This window comes from Papio anubis, chromosome 14 (assembly GCF_008728515.1).
Source record: "Papio anubis isolate 15944 chromosome 14, Panubis1.0, whole genome shotgun sequence".
In the NCBI taxonomy this organism is placed as follows: domain Eukaryota; kingdom Metazoa; phylum Chordata; class Mammalia; order Primates; family Cercopithecidae; genus Papio; species Papio anubis.
The window spans coordinates 76369748-76389205 of record NC_044989.1 but is presented as its reverse complement, the minus strand read 5'-3'; the positions used below and the strand labels follow the sequence as shown (position 1 = coordinate 76389205).

Genomic DNA, 19458 nt, shown 5'->3' with positions numbered 1-19458 from the left:
TACAGCCCTCTTCATAGGAGTGAAGAATTTGAAATAACTAATGTCCAATGAAAGGGTCTTGGTTCAATAATAGTTTCTCTATAACTTGTATAATATAAAGCCAAACGTGTGTTGTAGAAAAACATTTATGATAAGCAGAAATGGCACAGGAACTGCTAATTGTCAGATTTATGAGCCCTTATTCCCCTCTAAAAGAACCTTGACTTTACTTGGAATGGCAAAAAGGCCAGTTAAAAATAAAAAGATTAATCCTTTAACAATATGTAAGTGAATACTGTTTGATGAGCTTCCAGAAGAACTTTTTCAAATGAGGCATAAACGGATTCCATCCTAATCTCCTTTTGTCCCATTGCTCTTTCATCCTGGAAGCCCACTTTATGGCTGGAGTTGCAGTAGCTCCTTTGCGACCCAGAGAATGGCAATCACATGTAAAAGATGATAAAGCAAAATGATAAAGAAGGCCAGGTGCAGTGGCTCACACCTGTAATCCCAGCACTTTGGGAGGCCGAGGCAGGTGGATCATTTGAGGCCAGGAATTCGAAATCAGCCTGGGCAACATGGCAAAACCTCCATCTCTACTAAAAATACAGTAAATTAGCTGAGCATGATGGAGCATGCCTGTAGTTCCAGCTACTAGGGAGGCTGAGGTGGGAGGGTAGCTTGAACCCAGGAGGCGGAGGTTGCAGTGAGCTAAGATCACACCTGTAATTTTGGGAGGCCGAAGCAGGTGGATCACGAGGTCAGGAGATGGAGACCATCCTGGCTAACACGGTGAAACCCTGTCTCTACTAAAAATACAAAAAATTAGCCAGGCGTGGTGGCACGTGCCTGTAGTCCCAGCTACTCAGGAGGCTGAGGCAGGAGAATGGAGTGAACCCGGGAGGCAGAGCTTGCAGTGAGCGGAGATCGTGCTACTGCACTCCAGCCTGGGCGACACAGCAATACTCCGTCTCAAAAAAAAAAAAAAAAAAAATTAATACAAACTTTTTTTACATATGCAAACAGGCTAATCAGACTTTTGATTTGCTGATAGTGATTTCTTTGATAATCTCAATAAGGATGTAAAAACCCCCATTATTTTCAAATTATATTTATATTTATTACATTATCTATATTTTATATATAGTGACTTTTCACTATAGGATATCTTGTATATAACAAAAATTATGAAATAAAAAGTTACTTATAATCTCTTTAACCACTATCAACATTTTCATACAAATCCTATTATTTTTAGTGTATATATAAAATATATATTAAATATATACACAGACATATATGCATACAGTTATGCTTGTATGTGCATATATACTATTTATAGAAAATGAATTATATTTTTACTTTTTGGTGTAGTCTCTTGTTTCAGTTCAAAATTTTATTCCATTTTATTCAATTAACAGAGATGTAATTATAGTTGCTTGAATTAGGAAGTTTTTTCTTTCATATAAAGAATTCTAGAGGTGGATATTTCATGCCTGAAATGGTGGCTCGAAATGCAGCCACCGCACCCGGCCTGCATTACAATTTATGTAAGAAAATACTAGAATAACTATTACTTTAGAGATCAGGAAAACTAGAAAAGAGAATTTATGCAAGGTGGGCTAAGGGTTGGATAGTAAACCACACTCCTACTAAATTCTGTAATAAATGCTCTGGATGGGAGGGATGCTAGGGAACAAGAATCCCAAGGCAGCACTGGTGACTGTATTTGTTTAGGGGTATGAGTTAAGTTACCTGCTCAGACAGAAGAGCATGTACTATTGTTTGAAGTTTACTCTAGAATAGAACCATGAGAAATAAATGTCTGTGGTTTATAAATTACCCAATCTCAGATATTTTGTTACAGCAGCAATGAACAGACTAAGACAACATGCTAACAGTGAAGGGTCCTTGTTGCAGCTGCCTTGGGACTGCCAACACAAAACATGGAAAATATTTTGGTTAGCTGTAAAATATCTGTTATAAATCTGCCTTCCCTTTCAGCTCCTTTTCAAACACACTACTGTAATATAAATGTCTATGATCTAACTTTGCAAGTTCTCATTTTCTTGGTGTGAAGAATTTAAGGAAAGAATTCACATGATCTGACTGAATCCATCTCTAGTACTAGAACTATACTAATATAGACCTATTTTATAAGACAGAGAAAAATGTAAAAGGTATGTTTAAAATGTATGTTTAAAATAAAAAATTCACAAGTAGAGTTCTGGTTCCAAAATAGCAGCATGGAAGCAAGCTAGCTTCACTTCCCCAACAAAAATAAAAATTAAAAAACAGATACAGCATTGAGATTATCACTAGCAATATTGAAGAACTCAAATATGAGAATGGGACAGTTCCCAGGGCCAGAGAGAAGTGAAAAAACTCAAAGCACATGGTAACAGAATTGGACTTCCATATCTGCAATACCCATCCCCTCAATCTACCCAGCACCACGCACTCAAAAAATTTCTTTCTAACTCATAATGTATACACTAGAAAAAGTGAGATAGAGGTAGACAATCAGCTTCCTCACCATCTTAGTTTCCTGTATTAGTCCATTCTCACACCGCTATAAAGAAATACCTGAGAGGATAATTTATAAAGTAAAGGGGTTTAATTGGCTCACAGTTCCACAGGCTACACAGGGAGCATAGCTAGGGAGACCTCAGGAAACTTACATAGCAGAAGGCAGAGAGGAAGTAAGCACATCTTACATGGTCAGAGCAGGAAGGCAGAGAGGAGGAAGGCGCTACACACTTTGAAACAAGATTTTATGAAAACTCCATCATGAGAAGAGCACTAGGGGGATGGTGCTAAGCCATTAGAAACAGCCCTCATGATCCAATCACCTCCCACCAGGCTCCACCTCCAACTGGGGATTACAATTGAACATGAGATTTGGGTGGGGTACAGATCCAAACCATATCGATTTCCTGGAAGGAGACCTGTTCCTGCCTCAACCCATGGGAAGCATCATGAGTGTCTGAAGGGAGACATATTTCTGAGGACAGGCAGAGAGAGAGGGGAGAAATCGAGCTACCATCTCCAGCCCTGGAAACTCTGCTCTATAACCCAGCCAAAGGAGGTGCCATATCAGAATGGTTGGCAACAAACTGTTGTTAGGCATGTTCCACAGGTATCCTGATCATGAACCCATAGGCCAGCCTTCCCACAATACCAAGATATCCCCTTTGGAATGTCCTCCATTTGGGATGGAAAGGACTGGGATCTGCATCAAGCAGAGGAAAGAATTAGTAAAGTTGAATATCAGCTATTTGAAAATACACAATCAGAAGAGAAAATAAAAGAATAAAAAGAAATGAAGATTACCTACAAGATATAGAAAATTACCTTGAAAGATGAAATCTAGGAATTATTGGTGTTCAAGAGAGAGCTGAACAAGAGAAAGGCATAGAAAGCTTATTCAAAGAAATAATAACAGGAAACTTTCCAAAATTTGAGAGAGATATAAACATTCATGTACAGGAAGTTTAAAGAACACCAAGCATATTCAACCCAAGTAAGGCTACCTCCAGGTGAATAATAAGTAAACTCTCCAAGGTCAAGGACAGAGACAAGCTCCTAAGGGCAGCAAGAGGAAAAAAAAAAAAAAGCAACTAACATATACAGGAGCTCCAATTTCATCTGGAAACAGACTTCTCAACAGAAATCATACATGCCAGAAGGAAATGGAACATCATTTTAAAGTGCTGAGAGAAAAAACTCCACACAAGATTGCTGTATCCAGGAAAGTCATCCTTCAAATATGAAAGAGAGATAAAGCATTTTCCAAACAAAAGCTGAGAGAATTCACCACTACCAGCAACGTCTTACAAGAAATGCTAAAGGGAGTTCTTCAGTCTGAAGAAAAGACCACAAAAATGCAAAAAAGGAAATATTTGAAGATATAAAACACACTGGTAAAATTAAGTATGTAGACAACCACTGAATACTTTAATACTGCAATTGTAGTGTGCAATTCACTCATAAGTCTAGTATGAAGCCTGAAAGATAAACTTTCAAAACAATAATAGCTACTGTAACCCATTAGGAGATAGGCAATATAAAAATATGTAAATGGAGATAACAAAAATTAAAAATGTGAGGGGATGGAGTTAAGGTGTACAGATTTTATAGTTTTTTCTGTTTCTATTATTTTTAGTGATGTAAGACAAGTTGCTATTTTTTAAAATAATACATCAGTAAGATGTTTTTTGTAAACCTCATGATAGCAAAACACAGAAAACTGTAATAGATACACTGAAAACAAAAATCAATGAATTAAAACATTAAACCAGAGAAAATCGCTTCACTATAAAGGAAACATTAAGAAAGAAAGTATACAAGTGAGGAATTAAACAAAAATAGAAAAATAAGCAACAAAATGGCAGAAGTAACTCCTTACTTATAAAAACATTTCATATAAATTGATTCATCATGACCAAGTAGGAATTATCCCTGGAATGAAAGAATGATTAAAAATATGCAAATGAATCAATGCAATACATCATATCAACAGAATAAAAGACAAAATCCATGTGATCCTTTCAACTGATGCTGAAAAAGCATTGGATAAAAATCGACATCTCTTAATCATAAAAATTCTCAAAGAACTGGGTGTAGAAAGAACATACCTAAACATAATAAAAAGCCATATGTGACAGACTTACAGCTAAGATCAAACTGAATGTGGAAAAAAAACTGAAAGCTTTTTCTCTAAGATCTGAAACATGACAGAGGTGTCCACTGTCACCACTGTTATTCAAAATAGTACCAGAAGTCCTAGCTAAAGCGATCAGACAAGAGAAAGATATAAAGAACATTGAAATTGGAAAGAAAGAAGTCAAATTATCCTTCTTTGCAGATAATATGACCTTATATTTGGAAAAACCTAGACTCCACAAGAAAACTATTAGAACTGGTAAATAAATTCAGTAGAGCTGCAGGATACAAAAATCAACACACAAAAACCAGTAGCATTTCTACATGCAAACCATTAACAATTTGAAAAAAAATTAAAATTCCCATTTACAATAGCAAAAAATAAAATTAAATATCTAAGAATTAACCAAATGAAAGAACTCTGTAATAAAAACTATAAAAGATCAATGAAAGAAATGAATTGCACACCAAAAAAACGGAAAGATATTCCATGTTCATTCACTGGAAGAATCAATATAGTTAACATGCCCATAATATTCAAAGCAATCTACAGATCGATTCAACAAAATCCTTATCAAAATACAAATGACATTCTTCACAGAAATAGAAAAAACAATCCAAAAATTCATTTGAAACCACACACACACACACACACACACACACACACAGAGAGAGAGAGAGAGAGAGAGGGAGAGAGAGAGAGAAATGTCAAAGCTACCCTAAGCAAAAAGAATAAAATTAAAGGAATCACATTACGTGACTTCAAATTATACCATGGAGGCATGATAAATGATCTTTCTAATGTATTGTCGAATTCAGTTTGCTGGTATTTTGTTGAGGATTTTTGCATCAATATCATCAGAGACATTGGCCTGCAGTATTGTTTTCTTGGTGTGTCTTTGTCTGGTTTTGATATCAGCGTAATACTAGCCTTGTAGTATGAGTTTGGAAGTATTCCCTTCTTTATTTTTCAGAATAGTTTGAGAAAGATTGGTATTAGTTCTTTCAATATTCGGTATTATACAACAGGAAAGCCATCAGGAACCGTGCTTTTCTTTATTGGGAGATGGCTTCATCTCATGACTTTTTTATTATAGTTTCAATGTCATATTTTTTATGTTTTTGTTAGGTCTGTGTCTTTTGACAATTGGTCCGTTCAGGTTTTGGATTTCTTCCTGGTTCAATCTTGGTATCTAGGAATTTGTCCATTTCTTTTACATTTTCCAATTTATTGGCATATAGTTGCACATATCAGCCACTAATGATCCTTAGAATTTCTACAGTATCAGTTCTTAATGTTTCCCTTTTTATTTCTGACTTTATTTGGATCATCTCTCTTTTTTCTTAGTTACTGTGACTAAAGGTTTATCAATTTTCTTTAACCTTTCAAAAAAACCGAACTTTTGGTTTCATTGATCTTTTGTATTTTATTCATTTCAATTTTATTACTGCTCTGATATTTATTTATTCTTCTACTAATTTTGGGTTTGTTTTGCTCTTGTTTTTCTAGTTCTTTAAGATGCATCATTAGATTTTTTTATTTGAAATTTTTTTTCTTTTTTGATTTAGGCACTTATACAGCTATAAATTTCCATTTTAGCACTGCATTTGCTGTATCCCATAGGTTTTGGTATGCTGTGTTTCCATTATCATTTGTTTCAAGAAATTTTTCAATTTTCCTTTTAATTTCTTCATTGACTCACTGATCATTCAGGAGTATATTGTTTAATTTGTACAGTTTCCAAAATTCTTGTTATTGAATTTCTAGTTTTATTCCATTGTGGTCAGAGAAGATGTTTGAAATAATTTCAATTATTTTGAATGTTTGAAGACTTTTTCTGTGACCTAAAACCTGGTCTGTCCTTGAGAATGACCCATGTGCTGAAGAAAATAATGTGTATTCTGTAGCTCTTGGATGAAATGGTCTGTAAATGTCTAATAGATCCCTTTTGTCTAGAGCAAGTATGATGCTTCTTTTTTGATTTTCTGTCTGGAAGATCAGGCCGATGTCAAAAGTGGGGTGTTGAAGTTTCCAACTTTTATTGTATTGGGGTCTATCTCTCATTTTCGCTCTCATATTTTCTTCATATGTCTGGGTGTTCTATCATTGGGTGCATATATATTATCATTATATCCTCTTGCTGAATTGACCCCTTTATTATTATAAAGTGTAGTAGTCCATTTTCACATTGCTATACAGAAACTACTTGAGACTGGGTAATTTATAAATAAAAGAGGTTTAATTGTCTCACAGTTCCACATAGCTGGGGAGGCCTCAAGAAACTTAAAATCACAGCAGAAGGCAAAAGGGAAGCAAGGCATGTCTTACATGGTGGCAGGAGAGAGAGAGAGAGAGCGCAAAGGGGAAAGTGCTACTTTTAAACCATCAGATCTCACGAGAATTCACTCACTATCATGAGAACAAGCAAGGGGGAAATCCACCCCCATGATCCAATCATCTCCCAGCAGGCCCCTCCCCTGACACAGGGGATTACAATTCAACATGAGATTTGGGTGGAGACAAAGAGCCAAATCATATCATATAGTGACCTTCTTTGTCTCTTCTTATAATTTCTGTCTTGAAATCTACATATTTTGTGTGACATAAGTATAGTGACTCCTGGTCACTATACTGGAATATCTTTTTCCATCCCTTTAGTTTTAGTCTATGTGTGTCTTTATATGGAAGTGTATTTCTTGTAGCCAACATGGGTCTTGTTTTTTCAGTCATTCAGCCATTCTATGTATTTTGATTGGAAAGTTTAGTCCATTTATATTCAATGTTGTTATTGATGAGTAAGGACTTACCCCTCCCATTCTTTTGGTTGTTTTGTGGTCTTGTCTTCCTTCTTTCTTTCATTCCTGTCTTCTAGTGATGATTTTCTCTACTAATGTGATTTAGTTTCTTGCTTTTGTGTGTGTATCCATTGTATGTTTTTTGGTATGAGGTTACCATGAGGCTTGCAAATACTATCTTATAACCCATTATTTTAACCTGATGACAAAACTATTTACATAAACAAGCTAGCACAAAAAAATACTAATAAAAATTCCACACCTTAACTTAGTCCCCATGCTTTTTAAACATTTTGTTGTTTTTATTTATATCTTATTGTACTGAATATATCTGAAAAAATTGTAGCTATTTTTGATTGGTTAATTGTTTGGTCTTTCAACTTAGGGTGGAATAGTTTACACAGCAGAGTTACAGTGCTATAATAGTCCATGTTTTTCCATAAGTTTTATAACTTCAGGTGACTACTTATCACTCATTAATATCCCTTTCTTTTTTATTAAATTACTCCTTTTAGCACTTCTTGTTGGATGGGCTTAGTATTCAAGAAATCCTCAGCTTTTGTTGGGGAAAATTTTATTTCTCCTTCATGTATGAAGAATATTTTTGCCAGATATACTATTCTAGGGTGAAAGTTGTTTTTCTTCAGAACTTTAAATATGTCGTGCCACTCTCTCCTGGTCTGTAACACTTCCACTGAGAAGTCTGCTGCCAGATGAACTGGAGTTCCATGGTATGTTATTTGTTTCTATTCTCTTGCTCCTTTTACAAATCCTTTCTTTATCCTTGACATTTGGGAGTTTATTAAATGCCCTGAGGTAGTCTTCCGTGGGTTAAATCTGCTTTGTGTTCTATAACCTTCTTGTACTTGGATATTAACATATTTCTCTAGATTGGGAAGTTCTCTGTTATTATTCCTTTGAATAAACTTTCTACCCCCATCTCTTTCTCTATCTTCTCTTTAAGGTCAATAGCACTTAGATTTGCCCTTTTGGGGCTATTTCCTAGGTCCTTTAGGCATGTTTCATTGTTTTTTATTATATTTTTCTTTTGTCTCCTTTGACTGTGTATTTTCAAATAGCCTGTATTGCAGCTCGCTAAGTCTTTCTTCACCTTGATCCATTCTGCTATTAATGGACTCTGATGCATTCTTAAGCATACTAATTGCATTTTTCAGCTCTAGGATTTCTGCTTGATTCTTTTCAATTATTTTAATCTCTTTGTTAAATTTATCTAATAGCATTCCAAATTTCTTCTCTGTGTTATCTTGAATTTCTTTGAGTTTCCTCAATACAGCAGTTTTGGAATTCCTTGTCTGAAAGGTCACATATCTCTGTTTCTCCAGGATTTGTCCCTGGTGCCTTATTTTGGGTTCATTAGTTAAGGTCATGTTTTCCTGGATTGTGTTGATGCCAGTAGATGCTCTTCAGTGTTTGGGCATTAAAGGGTTTGGTATTCATTGTAGTCTTCACTCTTGGGGCTTATTTGTAGCCAACCTACCTGAGAAGGCTTTCCAGATATTTGAAAGGACTTGGGTCTTGTCATCTAAGCTGTTTCTGCTTTAGGGGGACCCCCAAGCCCAGTAACACTGTGGTTCTTCCAGACTCATAGAAGTAATGCCTTAATGGTGTTGGACAAGATACAAGAGAATTACCTGGATTACCAGCCAGAGACTTTTGTTCCTTTTCCTTACTTTCTCTCAAACATACAGAGTCTCTCTCTCTATTCTGAGCCACCTAAAACTAGTGGGAGACAAGGAGTAATAATACAAGAACTCCTGTGGCTACCACCACTATGATTGCAATGGGTTGTATCTGAAGCCAGCACAGCACTGGGTCTTGCCCAAAGCCTGCTATCACCACTCTTTGGCTGCCTATGTTCCTTCAAGCCCTTGTACTCTTCAATCAGCAGGCAGCACAGCCAGCCAGGCCTGTCTTTCTCTTCCAGGCAATGAGGTCTCCCAGGCCCCTGGTGAGTCTAGAAGTGCCATCTGGGAGTCAGGGACTAGAGTCAAAAAAACTTAGAAGTGTACCTGGTGTTCTATTGTACTGCTGGCACTCAAACCACAAGACACAGTCTTTTTCACTCTTTCCTTCCCCTTTCTAAAGGGAAAGGACCCTTACCCCATAGTCACTGCCACCCCTGACCATGAGGAGTACTACCAGACTACCACCAATGTTCCCTTAAGGCTCAAGGGCTCTTAAGTTAGCCTGTGGCGAATGCTGCCTGGCCTGGGACTCACCCTTCAGGGAAGTGGGCTCCCCTCTGTCCTAGGCCAGGTCCAGAAATGCCATCCAAGAGTAAAGTCCTGGAATCAGTGACCCCAAGAACCTGAGTGTTGGTACCTAAGGTGCAAGACAAAGTCCCTTTTACTTTTCCCTCCGCTTTTCTCAAGCAGGAGTTTTGCCCCATAGCCACCAGGCCTGGGAATGTGCTGAGTCTCACTAAAGCCAGCAAGTTTCAGAGGCTCCTGGAGGCCCTGGGTATAGAGTATCTGGGTATTCCTGCTCGTTATTCTGAGCTCAAGGGCTCTTCAGTTAGCAGGTGATGAATGCTGCCAGGTCCTCTCCTTCAAGGAATTGGCTTCTCTTCTGGCCCAGGACATGTCTAGAAATGTTGTCTAGGAGCTAGGGCCTCAGTGGCAAAGTTTGCAGGCACTTAAGTTTGGACTACTAGAATTGGCAATTCCCCTCTGGCTAGGGCTGGTTTAAATGCTACCTCAGTAGGGGGCATCAGCTGAATTTGTTCTGGGTTTCCTTTCTGCTCTAACGAGACAGCACTGAGTTCAGTGCCTCACAATTGCTGTGTTCTCCCTCCCCACGGCACTCAGAGATGCTCTCCACACCACACTGCTACCTGGGGTGGGGAAGGGGTGGTGTTCATGATTTGGGATTGTTTTTTCTATCTCTTCAGTGCCTCTTTCTTCCATATGAAGTTAAAACCCTATGAGTGCTCACCTGATTTTTAGTTCTTATGAAGGTGTTTTTTCTGCATAAACACTTGTTAATTTGGTGTCCTTGCAGGGGGGTACAATCAGTAGAGCTTTCTATTCTGCCATCTTGCTTCTGAAAATCAGCAGAATTTAAAGTTTTATTAGGAATTGGGCAAAAATTATGAATCGGTAAGGATAATTAATGAATAGAAAATAAATGGCAAAAAATGTTCAGCTTCACCATTAATCAGATAAATTCATATTAAATTAACAGACATATGTCTTATAGTTCAAGTGATGAACATTAAAATAAAGTTAATGAGGACATGAAGGACTAGCTATTATCCAGCACTGGAGATGAAAGTTTAAACTAGCTCAGACTTTATAGGGGATAATTATGCCTTATGTATCAAAAATCATAATAGCATACAGATCTTTTAACCAAGAAGCCCAAATTTTACTTCTTATACTATTCTAAAAATATACTTTCATATTGAAATGGGAAAAATTCCCTTATTCCCCTCACAGGCCATACGATGGGGGTGTGGCTCACTTCTTCAGTGCCCCACTGCTGAAACCTCCAGGCGGAGCATCCAGAGGGCGGGTTGTGGGGCTCAGACCCCAGGGCAATGTCTAGGGGTGAATACAGCTTACAGCTCCTGAAGCCTGAGTGGGCATGTGTAACAGGGTGTTCTTTCAGTTTAGCCCTCTGTAGGTGGTTTGTGTTAGCTCAATTAGACCCCCTGCCTTATCACAAGGACAGAGGGCTTTCTGTATTCCAGGGTTTCTTGCCTTGGTGTACCAGAAGAATCCGATCACACATGGGCTTGGAGAGTGACTGAAAGGTTTTATTGAGTGGAAACAGCTCTCAGCAGATGGAGGAGCCAGAAGGGAGGTGGAGCGGGAAGGTGGTTTTTCCCTGGGGTCAGGCTGCTCAGGGGCCGGGGCCCTGCTCCAACCATCCTGACCAAACTCCACGTTTTCCGTGGGTCGATGGCCTGCAGGCCTGCCAGTGCCTGTCAGTGTGCTCCTATGGTGGTGTGTTCTCTCCACGTCCAGCTGCCCATGTGTTCCTCCGCTGATGCGCACTTCTGGATGTCCAGCTGCCTGTGTGTGTGCCCAACAGGGTCTCGGGGTATTTTATAGGCACAGGATGGGGGCGTCGCAGGCCAGGGTGGTCTTGGGAAATGGAATATTTGGGCAGGAAAATAGAAATGCCTGTCCTCACCTAGATCCATGGGCACAGGCCCGCGGGTAGAGCCCTAGCCACACCTTTCTCTTCCCAGCGCTTCATTGCCCCCCTCCCATATCAATGATCATTTCTGGTATTTTGCTATAGGGTTAAGATACTTAAATTTAAATTTTAAAATAATTTTATTATATCAACAATTGGAAGCTGCCATTTACTCAATCATGCAGCATTCACACAATAGAATAAGGGACAATTCTAAATGGTTGTATAAAAATTACTTAAACAAAATATAAAATAAGTTAAAAATCAGTATATGGTATTACAATTCCATTTGGAATTTATAACAATTCAAATAATTAACTGTGATTATTCTGATTACAGATGATTTTAATTTCCTGTGGCTTTTCTAGTCTTCAATAGTTATCATTACAATGTTACCTTGAAAATAATTTTAAATAAAATAATATAGCAAGGAAAAAATATTAAATGGAAAGCAAAGCTTGTATCTCATTTCTCCCTTTTTAACATTTAATCTAGTTTATGGGAGTTAATAGTGTAATTTCCCAAGTTGGCATTAATGAATTTGCACTAAAAGTTATGGTAATTATTTACCTTAAATTTTGATAGCTGTCACCTTTTATCCTCAGTAATAAAAACACAACCAATCAAAAGTTATGCTTTCAAGCTGCTTGCATAATATCCAGAAATATATGTATCCATTTTTCTTTGAAAAATTTTGCATTGCTTCTTCTAAGTCCTCAGGTATAAATCAGTGTCTTTCTCAAGTGAAACACAATGGAAAAGAGAACACCTTGATGGATGTTATCTTACTCAGCTACATATTTTATTTTAGTCCTCATCTTTGCATCATTTCATTGCAAACTGTGTGCATTTTTTTCATGTCTGTCATTACAGAGACATATAAGTTACTTTCACCTTTCATAATTTTGCTAGCATTTTAATTACCCATCGCCATCTGCCTACAAGTTTAGGAATGGTTTAAGACTAGAATATAATAAAAGAGGCACTCATAATGCATGCCTCCCCAATACATTTATTCTGACTTTTGAAAAATCTATGGTGTTCCATAGGTATTGCACTTTGCTTACTTTTGACAGATTTGCTACATACATGTACCATGATTTTTGTTTATCATTCTCTAAAGAAGTCTAACATACAAAAGTAAGGTTGTGTTGCAACATTTCCCCTAAAGTTATGTGAAGCTGAGTAACCAAGGCTGCATTTTAGTGCCTTGAAGATAATGAATTCTCATTTTATTCATCAGTTCAAATGATATGATGTAGCATCTTAGCAGGGTGCAGTTTTTCTAACACTATCAAGCTATGTTCATTAAATGATATGGAAAAAACATATTGCAGACAGCTGGTCACAATTGCAAGAAGTAGCGGCAGAGGTAGTACTGGCATAAAGGAGAAAAAAATCTATGAGGTCAAGCAACATTTTCCAAATACGGATTACATATCTATGCCTTTAGTTTTCATTCATTTATCCTCCTTGTTCCCATTCCTCCAAATAAAGCATATTAAAGTCCTCTAAACCATAAATCTCTTAATAACTTGCCCAGGGAAATGTTGATCTTTCTCTAATGCTGCCAAATTATAGCTTGTTTGCAATGATTAGTAGTTCCCTTCTAAACTCTGGAGGGAAAGAATTGGAGAGTGAAGAGGATATGTTTTTATTTCCTCTGATCTAAGCCAGGAGAAGCTAACCCATGAACACACTTGATGTGTTTGCTTGGTCCACACTGTGATTTATTTAATATTTAAATAGTTTCTAAAATAGAAAAATTAGGAGATTCACATAGATATTGAGATTTCTGGCTGCTGGTAAAATATCAAAGAGCGAGACACAATAAGCAGCACAGCAACAGTGCTCAGAATTTGATTAGTTGTCTTTGGAAGCAGCAGTTTGCTACAGTCTCCACTGGGCTTCTATCACCACCTCTTATCTCTCTGGCCACATTATGAATTAAGGTTTTGCAACTCCTGATACAAGACTTCAGGCACTCATAACAGTTTCTTTAATATATTTATAATGATGTAATAGAACTGACACTAACTAATTACTAACACTTCTCAGGAAGTATTAGTTGGTAGACCGGGCGCCGTGACTCAGGCCTGTAATCCCAGCACTTTGGGAGGCCGAGGCGGGTGGATCACGAAGTCAGGAGATAGAGACCCGAGACCAGCCTGGCCAACATGGTGAAACCCTGTCTCTACTGAAAATACAAAAATTAGTTGGGTGTGGCGGCGCGCACCTGTAATCCCAGCTACTCAGGAGGCTGAGGCAGGAGAATTGCTTGAACCCGGGAATCGGAGGTTGCAGTGAGTTAACGCCCCTGCACTCCAACCTGGTGATGGAGTGAGTCTCCATGTCAAAAAAAAAAAAAAAAAAAAAAAAAGGAAGCGTTACTTGGTCACGTCAAAAACATTTAGCACTGGTTAGAAACATGGGAAGAAGAGAAACGTTATATAGGTGAGCACATTGCCGAAATACTACCAAAGAAAATTTGTTTTCTCCTTTTTACTTTTTTTATTTTGAAATTAATTTTTTTATTTAAGGGATACAAGTACAGTTGTCTTACAAGAATACATGTATAGTGGTGAAACATGGGCTTTTAGTGGACTCATCACCTGAGTAGTATACATTGTACCGAATAGGTGGTAGTTCATCCCTCACCCCCTCCCACCATTTGGAATCTCCAGTGTCTATTACTCCACTCTGTATGGCCATGTGCACCCATTGTTTAGCTCCCACTTAGAAGAACTTGTGGGTTTTGATTATCTGTCTCTTAATTTCACTAAGGATAAGGATACACATACACATACACCACATTTTTATCATCTATTGATGGACACAGATTTTCCATGACTTTGCTATTACGAATAGTGCTGCCATAAACATAAAAGTGCAGGTACCTTTTTAATGTAATGATGTATTTACCCTTGGTAGATATCCAGTAATGGAATTGCTAGATAGAAGGGTAGTTCTATGTTTTGTTCCTTGAGAAATCCCCATATTCATTTCCATAGAGGTTATACTAATTTATATTTCCACAGTGTATAAGAGTTTTCTTTTCTCAGCATCCATACCAATATCTGTTTCTGTTTTTACTTTTTAATAATACCCATTCTGATTGGGGTAAAATGGTATCTCATTGTAGTTTTAATTTGCATTTCTCTGATGATTAGTAATGTTAAGCATTTTTTGTTTGTTGGGTGTTTGTGTATCTTCTTTTGAAAAATGTCTGTTCGTGTTATTCATTCATTTTTAAATGGGGTTTTCTCTTGTTGAGTTATATGAGTTCTTTAGAAAATCTGGATATTAGTCCTTTGTTGAATGCATCATTTTGCAAATAGTTTCTCCAATAGCATAGGTTGTTTACTCCATTAATTTTTTGCTCTGCATATTTTTAATTTAATTAAGTCTCATTTGTCTATTTTTGTTTTTATTGCCTTTCCTTTTGAGTATTTAATTATAAATTATTTGCCTAGCCCAATGTCCTTCATGGGTTTTTTCATACATTTTCTTCCAGGACTTTTATGGTTTAAGGTCTTAACATTTAAGTCTTTAATCCACTAGAGTTAATTTTTATAGATAGTGAGAATAGAGGTCCAGTTTCATTTCTCTGTATATGGGTTTCCAATTATACCAGCACCATTTATTGAATATATTATCCTTTTCCCAGTGTACATTTTTATCAACTTTGTCAAAGGTTATTTGGTTTTAGGTATGAAGCTTTATTTCTGGGTTCTCTATTCTGTTGTATTAATCTATGTGTCAATTTTCATACCAGTACTTGTTGTTTTGCTTAATTATAGCCTTATAGTATAATTTGAAGTCAGGTAATGTGAGACCTCCAGATTTATTCTTTTTGATTAGGATTGCTTTGGCTATTTGGGCTCTTTTAAGGTTCCATATTATCTCTAGGGTTTTCTTTTTTCTAATTCTGTGAATAATTACGTTGATAGTTAATAGAAATCGTATTGTGTCTGTAGATAGCTTTGGGCAGTATGTTCATTTTAATGATATTCATTCTACCAATCCATGAGCATGGGATGGTTTTCCCATTTGCTTGTTTCATCTATGATTTCTTTCAGCAATGTTTTGTAGTTCTCCTTGTAGAATTCTTTCACCTTCTTGTTTAACTGTATTATCAGGTAGTGTGTGTGTGTGTGTGTAGATATTATAAATGGAATTGAGTTCTTGATTTGGTTCTCAGATTAGTCACTATTTGTACATACAAATGTTACTAACTTTATGTTGATTTTGTATTCTGAAACTTTACTGAAGTCATTTATCAAATCTAGAAGTGTTTTGAAGGAGTCTTTAGGGTTTCCTAGGTGTACATATCATCAGCAAACAGATAATTCAACTTCCTCTTTTCTAGTTTGAATGCCTTTTCTTTCTCTTTCCTGATTGTCCTAGCTAGGACCACAAGTACTATGTTGAATAGAAGTGGTAACAGTGGTCATAATTCTCTTGTTCCAGCTTTTAGGGAGAGTGCTTTCAACTTTTTTTCCATTCAGGATGATGTTGGCTGAGGTTTTCTCATATGTGGCTTTTATTATTTTGAGGTATGTTCCCTCTATTCCTAGTTTGGTAAAGATTTTTATTATGAAGGGATGCTCAATTTTATTGAATGCTTTTTCTGCACCTATTGAGATGATCATAATTGTTGTTTTTGATTCTGTCTAATTCATAACAAGGAATTTAAATTTTTTGTGGTTACCATTTTTGCTACTTTTTACTCATCAGAATGGGATTATTGTATAGGCAACTGTATAAGCTACTTTTCCTAATATTTCATTGATTTTTATCAGTAAAAAACATATAATTAACACATAAATATTCCAATATATTTAAATTATGCATGTATCATGCTTAGCATTTTCCATATTTTCTTATTATAAATCTTGCTGTAATTAACATACTTAGAACAATATTTTATGTATCTGTATATTTTCTAATATTAAAATTTAAAATATGGAGTGCTGTGATTTTTTTAGTTGTTATATGTTACCAAATTGCCTTTTAGAAAGGTTATAACCTTCATTCTCCACAACATATTTCCACTTCCCCTCATATTTACTAACACTAAATACATCAGTCTTTGCTAATGTGAAAAAGAACCCACTGTTTAAATTCACATCTTTTTTTCAATCATGTTAACATTTTTCATGTTAATTATTTTTAATTTATTCATCTTCAATTGGATATTCATATCCTTTGCCCTTTTTCCTATTGTAATGTCTTATTCTTACTGACTTATAAACCTTTTACATAAATCAACTCTTTACATGTACACTGTATATTCAACGTAACTTGGTTTATGGTTATTTTTGAAGCACAGAAGATTCAATTTGTGTAATAGACTAATAAATAAATCTTGCTCTTTATGATTTCTGTTTTGGCATCGGGATAGCTCTTTTTAATTTTCTTATGTATTTTTTTAATATTTTCATGACTTTTGTGGTCATTCTGGGTAAATTTTTCTGAGAAAGAATGTATTTGGTCCAGTGGTAGAGTTTTATGGAAACATAAATATCTCTTAATTTGGTAACTAATTGACATATACTACCAGGAGACTGACAGATTGTCAAGTTATCAGATTTTTTCTTAGGTAGAAACTGGATGGGTAATGCCTGTGGTTGAGGACACAATGAATTTCTAATAATTCATCAGACTTCAAATTAATCTTTCAGTGTTCAAAATTTTAAAATCCATACAGACTGTAGATTACTGGCTACCTATGGCTGAAAAAGACAGAGAGTTATAGGTAAGAGCACCAGTTTTCTTTTTGGGGTGACAAAAATATTATAAAACCAAATAGTGTTGATGGTTGCACAACTCTGAATATACTACAAACTATTGAATTTTATATTTTAAAAGGTTGAATTTTGTGGTATGTGAATTATATCTCAATACATATATGATTTTGAAAAATTTATCTTTCAGGCCCAGACATAATTGAAGATCTCAGACATCCTATCACCAGTAAAACATTCACTGCTTTAAATGCAAACAGATCAGAAAGCACCCTATCTGCAAGCAGTCAGAAGAAAAAATGCCTAAGAAGAACTAAGTGTAGTATATTCATTTCTTTCTCCTAAACTTTCCGTTCAAAAATGTAATTTGCTCCAGAAGGAACAAGTAAAAAAAGTAAAAAATGATGGAATATACTTCCATCTATAGCCTGGAATTCTCATTTGAAATTTAGACTTGAGAAATGGGAAAGTTTTCCAACTAAAATCCCAGTTTCCAAATTGATGTAATAGAATACAACTAATCTCCTATTATTTTGATGCTTTTCAATTATACTGTGTATCAAAATCGTTTTGGGAGCTTTCAGAGAGTGGCCATACCTAGAGTCCAGCCTCAAATGTTCGGATTCAACCCAACAGCACATAGGGCCTGAGTATCAGTTTTTGTGATTCAAATGGACTATGAAGATTGAGAACCACTGAATTAATGTCTCCTTCCTCCGTGTCTGTGGTTATTTACCTAATAGGATTTTGTTTACTTTTCTTTTTTGTTTTTTCCTTCATTCGTACTAGCTAGAGGTATCTCTATCTCAACACTTCATATGTTCTTGGCACAGCACAACCAGCTTCACTGGAAAATTGCTAAAAATTCATTACTTGGGGCCCACCCCGGATCTGCTAAATGATGAACTCTGGGAGTGAGTCAAATCATATGTGTATAGTCAGGCACTGCATAACAGCATTTCAGTCCACAATGGTTTACATATATGACGGTGGTCCCATAATGTTATAAGGTGAAAATTTCCTAATACCTAGTGATGTCATAGCAATGGTAATGTTGTAGCACAACATATTACCTTTTCTATGTTTATATACACAAGTATTTACAACTATGTTACAATTGCGTACAGTGTTCAGTACAGTAATGTGTTGTACAGCTTTGTAGCCTAGGAATAATAGGCATACCATATAGCCTGGCTGTCTAGTAGGCTCTATCATGTAGGTTTGTGAAAGTACACGCTATCATGTCCATAGAACAAAGAAATCACCTAATGACTCATTTGTCAGAATGTGTCCCCATCATTCAGCAACTCATGGCTTTAGATATGTAGATAAAGATATTTCATATTAGTGCATCATCCATGTTACACCTAAAGCTCTATGTTTCTCTCCATGTGTCTCTTAAAGCTCCCTTTGTTTTCTATATCTTGATATTTGGTTTCTATTTTGTTTATTTTATGTGTAGTTCAGGTGTTTCTTCTGATAACTTGGAAGGTTTTTTACCCATGTTTTGTTGTTCTGCTGATTATTTTGATAACTTTTAGTAATACTTCCAACCTTATTTCTCAGCGTTCTATCTTTATCCATTTCCTAATGGTTTTCTGCAACAAACTATGAGCAAATTAACACTCATACTTCCTCTCCACTTCCTCCATACCTTCCCAATTTTAGATTGTTATATTGTGATTTTTCATTTATTTTTATATTAATTGCAGATTCAAAAAAGGCCTTTTCACTGTTTGGAATTTGTGGTTCATTTTTCTACAGGAAATAGGAGTGCAAATGTTCAATGTGGTCTGAAAAAGAAGGTGTCATTTCTTTAGTGTACAGATTTTGAAATATATTGAACTAATGAGCCTTTAAATTATATTGCAGATATCTTCCACCTGTTCATTTTTTTTCTAATGTTTCAAAGATTGCAGTACATGGTTTAAAATCCTGTTATTGCTATCTTCTATTTCTTCTTGACCTAAGTGTAGAAAGTACATTAGAATATTTTTTTAATTTGTGTTTTAATTTACTGAAAAAGACTTTGTGGTTTTTAATGCTTTTTGTGCCTTGATTTCACTGTCTACTTTAAGAATTTGTTACTTCTTCCTATTAGATTCAT

The 19458-nt window shown here is 36.0% G+C and overlaps 1 long non-coding RNA gene across 1 annotated transcript in view; it reads left to right on the top strand.

The window, feature by feature from the left end:
• The window catches only part of LOC103877074, a 77941-nt gene that overhangs the window by 41536 nt on the left and 16947 nt on the right, over window positions 1-19458 (top strand). The window contains exon 2 of the long non-coding RNA XR_001894299.3: window positions 17542-17670. This is a non-coding gene — a long non-coding RNA (uncharacterized LOC103877074). The remainder of the gene's footprint in view (window positions 1-17541; window positions 17671-19458) is intronic.